This window comes from Oncorhynchus tshawytscha, unplaced genomic scaffold (genome assembly GCF_018296145.1).
Source record: "Oncorhynchus tshawytscha isolate Ot180627B unplaced genomic scaffold, Otsh_v2.0 Un_contig_8238_pilon_pilon, whole genome shotgun sequence".
Taxonomy (NCBI): domain Eukaryota; kingdom Metazoa; phylum Chordata; class Actinopteri; order Salmoniformes; family Salmonidae; genus Oncorhynchus; species Oncorhynchus tshawytscha.
Window position 1 is genome coordinate 75,525 of NW_024609216.1, and position 6,349 is coordinate 81,873.

Here is a 6,349-nt window from a genome sequence, read left to right on the forward strand (position 1 = left end):
AAACGGAGTTTAGATGTATTTGGCTAAGGTGTATGTAAACTTCTGACTTCAACTGTATATATGGACAACAGGCTACATTAGACCATATGGACAACAGGCTACATAAACCTACACATGGATAACAGGCCTATGGTAACAGGCTACATTAGCCTATACATTCAACACAGAATCACAATGGTGATGATGGCACTGATCCCTCTACTCCTACCGGTACTGTACAACAGAGGAGGCTGGTGGGCAGATATATAGAAGGACGGGCTCATTGTAAAGGCTGGAATGGAATAAATGGAACGATATCCCATAATTCTATTCCAGCCATTACAATGAGCCCCTCCTCCTATGTCTCTGCCCACCATATTGTACAGAAGTCCCAACAGTGTAACAGAATATGATAGTGGCATATTGTACTACAACAGTGTTTGCTTAATTTGGGCTGCAATCCCGTTATTGGGATGATATGACAACAGCCAGTGAAAGTGCAGAGCGCCAAAATCAAAACATCAGAAATCTCATAATTAAAATTCCTCAAACATACATGTATCTTATACCGTTTTTAAAGGTAATCTTGTTAATCCCACCACAGTGTCCGATTTCAAATGGTCTTTACGGCGAAAGCACCACAAACAATTATGTTAGGTCACCACCAAGCCACAGAAAAACACAGCCATTTTCCCAGCCAAAGAGGAGTCACAAAAAGCACAAATAGAGAAATGAATCACTAACCTTTGATCTTCATCAGATGACACTCATAGGACTTCATGTTACACAATACATGTATGTTTTGTTTGATAAAGTTCATATTTATATAAAAAAATCTGCGTTTACATTGGCGCATTAAATTCACTAGTTCCAAAAACATCCAGTGATTTTGCATAGCCACATCGATTCAACAGAAATACTCATCATAAATGTAGATGATAATACAAGTTATACACATGGAATAATAGATATACCTATATTAGATATAATAGATAATAATAGATAATAGATATATTCATTCTGCTGTCATTCAGTCCCACAACACAGATGCCTCATTCAAATTTCTAAAGACGGTTGACATCTAGTGGAAGACCTAGGAAGTGCAACTTCATTAATATCTAAAGGGGATTCCAATGGGAACTGTGTTGAATACATACCAACCTCAGATTTCTCACTTCCGGTTTTGATTTCTCCTCAGGTTTTTGCCTGCCATATGAGATCTGTTATACTCACAGACATCATTCAAAGTTTTCGAAACTTCAGAGTGTTTTCTATCCAATACTAATAATAATATGCATATATTAGCGACTGAGGAGCAGGCCGTTTACTTTGGGCACCTTATTCATCCAAGCTACTCAATATTGCCCTCCATCCATAAGAAGTTAACTGACTTTGTCAAGTAAACAGTTTAGTTTTTCCACTAGTTTATCTAATGTATTTCCAGTGTGTTATGTTGTTATTAACCCAACTTTATTGAGGACATTATTATTAGGTTGGTGCAGTAATGTTGAGATACCAGTAGGTGGAGCTCTAGTCTAGAACACTGGAACCTTCAGTATTAATTTGATACAGCTGATGAGGAGTGATGGTCATGGGTATTAAATGGAATGGGTTCTAACTGAATGAGATCATAGAACTTTGACCTGTATATACAGAACTCAGAAGGGCAAGGCAACACAGGAAATTGTAAACATTCTAAATAGTATAGAGGGCTTTCGGATGCATCAGAAATCACCTAGCAACCACACCAAGCCCTCTGTAGTCGACTCATTGTTTAAATGGTTCTCTGTGTAGTCAAAATATCACATTGAAAATTTGATACATTTAGCTCATTTAAAAATGTAGTAAAATGAAGGCAAGTAGATATGCAATCTGTTGCACAATTTCTATTGAAATACAGGAACATCCCTTTTTCTGAGATGCTGGTCTAGTCATCATCCATGTTAATGTCTTAACTGTCCTTTCCTTCCTCTTTAAATATGTGTCAACCACATAATTCACACTAACTGCCAGTATGACTCCCTGTACAATACCTCTCCCTTTCACTTCACTCTAAGTACTCTTAACAATATCTTGAAATATAGTTTCTGGTTATCTGTTTTCAGTCAAGTCATATTATTGAGGGTAATGTATCATTTTACTTGTTGTTATGAGCTGTGTTTTGGTTGTTACATCAGGGTCAGTATTCATAAAGTGTCTCAGTGTAGGAGTGTTGATCTATGTAGAGATGAGATAATTAACCAGGGTAAAAAGACATGCAAACAAATAGTGTGCATGTGGGCCTAAGTGTGTGTCTGCGTGTGACACAGCTGATTTAGCTGAGGGCCCTTTAGGACCAGTCTGATATGGAGTAGGGTTGACATCTATACTGTGTAGGATGTGCATTTTAACTTTGCTTCATCAACAACCAGCTCTCTAGACTTTGATACAAACTCCATGGGCTTATTTGCCTTCCCTACACATGGTCTCTCCTACAGATGGTCTCCGTGTGTGGGCATTATCAGCCAGAAGTCCCCACAATAATAGTAAATGGACAAATGTTGTTAGTCCCCACAAGATCAAATGCAAGTTCTAGGGGGTTTAGGGTTAAGTTGAATGAATGTTAGAATTAGGAGCTAGGGTTAGTAGGTTTTGGGGTCAAGGTAAAGGAAAATAGGATTGTGAACAGGACTGAATTGTGTCCTCACAAGGTTTGTTGTACAAGACTGTGTGAGCCACTGCTGATTAGCCTCAGATTGGTGATAGGAGCTATCATTGAACCTGGTGGTCAGTCTTTAGGCTGCTGTACAGCTTGACGGACTGTAGAGGTTTGAACATTTATCCTCCTATATTTGAGGTTCTGACAATAAATGTAGAAATGTGTGTTTACAGTGCAATACAGACAGTATTCACACAACCGTATACAGATGTAGGATCTTAATATTCCTGCAGCAACAGGAAAAGTGAATTATTATGTGGATTATAATTGTGATGGTTGACAGTTTGTTAGGGAAAATCAAGTCTGACATTTTAAATTAAACATTAGTGTCACGTTGTATAAATGACAGGATACAGGTGCAGAAATGCATATTAGGTTTTAATAGTCCATCAAACAATACAACCTGCCATAAAAAGTCACAAGCCCAAAACACAGGATTAAAACCAAACAAAACGGCCATGTTAAACCTCTAATAATTACACAAGATGAAACACGCAGCACGAAATCCACCGCAACAATGCACAGGTGGTCACAAGACCAACAGACATGGAAACAATACCTGACCAAGACAATGGTGAACAAAGGGCACATTTATATAATTGCTAATCAGAGGAAATGGGAACCAGGTGTGTGTAATTAGACAGCTCAGTGATGCCTAGAAAGCCAGTGACGTAAACTTCCAGAATTGGTGCACAGAATGAGCAGCAGTACGGGAGGGATCCCTGACAGTTAGAAGCCTTTATGAACCTTGAATACACTACAAGTTTGCATTTCCAGGAAGCAGGAAAATTCTCTAAAACAAAAGTGTGATCAAATTAAGATCCACGTCTGTAGCACAATACAACACAATATGAGCCTGGTTCATTTTCAGTAATGAGGCCCTGGACCCCATTTACAGTTTCTACTTCAATGTATCAGGTGGAGTTATTCACCAGCTATAGAGTGAGTTGTTGTTTATGTTTCTAAGACTGCAGGTGGGAGATGCAACAATGGTCTTGAGAACAGCTGGAAGTGTGTTGGTGGTCTTTCTCTGGTCTGTAACAGGTATGGTCTCATTCATATCTTTTAGTTGCTCTGTTTAATAATCTACAAACACTTATGAAAGGTTAAGAATCATAATGTTATTCTGGTGTGTTCTGTTAAGCATATCAACTTCACTTAAATAGTTTTCTGTGGTTTCCATTCACACTCGACTCAGCAACTAAAGCAACAAAGTGGAGACAAACCCTACTGTCAGTGTGAACCAATAGACCTTGTCTTCATTCTGATACCATTGTGATGTCTAACTGTGTTTCAGTGGTACTGGGTCAGGATGGCTGGAGTGTTACATACACCACTCAGAGTATCTGTACCTTGAAGGGGTCATCAGTGGATCTGTTCTGTTCATAACAGATCAGACTGGAGGGAATTATGCTGGTGATCCTGGAGTTACTCTGTCTGTTACAGGTACAGTGATGTTATATATAGTGTTGATCTGTTTAATCACTGTCTGTTACAGGTACAGTGATATTATATATAGTGTTGATCTGTTTAATCACTCTGTCTGTTACAGGTACAGTGATATTATATATAGTGTTGATCTGTTTAATCACTCTGTCTGTTACAGGTACAGTGATATTATATATAGTGTTGATCTGTTTAATCACTGTCTGTTACAGGTACAGTGATATTATATATAGTGTTGATCTGTTTAATCACTCTGTCTGTTACAGGTACAGTGATATTATATATAGTGTTGATCTGTTTAATCACTCTGTCTGTTACAGGTACAGTGATATTATATATAGTGTTGATCTGTTTAATCACTCTGTCTGTTACAGGTACAGTGATATTATATATAGTGTTGATCTGTTTAATCACTCTGTCTGTTACAGGTACAGTGATATTATATATAGTGTTGATCTGTTTAATCACTCTGTCTGTTACAGGTACAGTGATATTATATATAGTGTTGATCTGTTTAATCACTTTGTCTGTTACAGGTACAGTGATATTATATACAGTGTTGATCTGTTTAATCACTCTGTCTGTTACAGGTACAGTGATATTATATACAGTGTTGATCTGTTTAATCACTCTGTCTGTTACAGGTACAGTGATATTATATATGGTGTGGAACTGTTTAATTGGTTCTGGAAAATTGTCTTGATTTGTATTGAAATAATATGAATGTGAAAGTATGCGTCGGAATTGATGATTTGAGAACAGGTCATTGAGGGTTTTAATGTTATCTACTCCAGACCTGCAGGTGAAGGTGACCACTACATGGTGGTCAATGACACTGACCTGTAGCACCACCTGTACTCTGACTGGTAACCCCACCTACACCTGGTACAGGAACAGTAAGATTGTACAAGAGTTCTCCCCCTCATACACATTCTACTTTAAAACTGAAGACAGCTTCTACTGTGCTGTAAAGGGCATAAATTCTCCTGCAGTGTGTGAGTGTGACTAAAACACTTTTTAAAGTCTTTCAAAATCATCCAATCATTGGTTAGTGTTGATGTGCAGTGGAACAGATATGAAATCTATCTATTATTTCAATCTATGTCCCAGTTCCATGATTGTACTCATCTCATTACTGTAGTAACTACAAGTACTTCACAAACACTGTATTGTTACATTAATGTCTAAGTTCCACATATTTATATTAATATTTAATTTATTTTAATCATAAATCCAAGTTCCATGATGCTCCTCATATAAAGCTCTATGTATGAACAATGTGTTACATATTGTCCACCAGACGGCCCAAAGAACACCTCAGTGTCAGTCAGTCCCTCTGGTGAAATAGTGGAGGGCAGTTCAGTGACTCTGACCTGCAGCAGTGATGCCAACCCACCTGTGGACAAATACACCTGGTACAAGAAGAACGTAACCTCACCAAAAGCATCAGGACAGAGTTACAGCATCACTAACATCATCTCTGAGGACAGAGGAGAATATTACTGTGAGGCTGAGAATAAATATGGACGTCTCACCTCTTCTTCTGTGTTTGTGTATGTTCAGTGTAAGTACACCTAATTTTCATATATTCATTGATAATCACACAGGTCAACAACCATAAATAATAGTAAGCAATGTGAGACACTTATCCTACCGTATGACATAGAATTAAATAAATATTGTTCTTCCTTGTTTTCCCTATATCTCCATCATGCATTTATAACCTCATGATATGACAGCAGTGTTTCCCTGGTTTCCTCTGTATCATATCACCACCTTGCATTTAAAATCTCAAGATACTACAGCATTGTTTCTCTGGGTTCCTGTGATGGGGGTGGGGGCTGTCCTGACTGTTGGAGCTCTTCTTGTCACCATCTACTACTATATGAAGAGGTGAGACAGCCATTTACATGAACTCTATTAGTAACATATCAACTTCCACTAGATGTCAGTAAAACAGTAAGAGAGCAGAACTCACTCTGTCCCTCATTGCAGGAGACACACAGGAGGAAGTGATGCCACATCAGACACACAGGTAATAATGTCAACAACCAAAGTTATTTCAATACCAATACAGCAGACACAGACAGGAAGTGAATTGATTAATATATTTGTTTTATGCAGTATTGAGTATTTGTATTGAGTATTTGTGTTTCTGTGTCTCTCCACAGTGTCCATCCAGATCCTAACAGTGACATGTACACAGCTCTGAACATGAAGACCAGG

The 6,349-nt window shown here is 38.0% G+C and overlaps 1 long non-coding RNA gene across 1 annotated transcript; it reads left to right on the plus strand.

Annotated features, from left to right (window-relative positions):
• The first annotated feature begins 5,039 nt into the window (after positions 1 to 5,039).
• Positions 5,040 to 5,541, plus strand: LOC121844441. The gene is made up of 2 exons (XR_006081993.1): positions 5,040 to 5,118; positions 5,424 to 5,541. It is a non-coding gene; the product is annotated as an uncharacterized LOC121844441 (long non-coding RNA).
• The last annotated feature ends 808 nt before the right edge of the window (positions 5,542 to 6,349 follow it).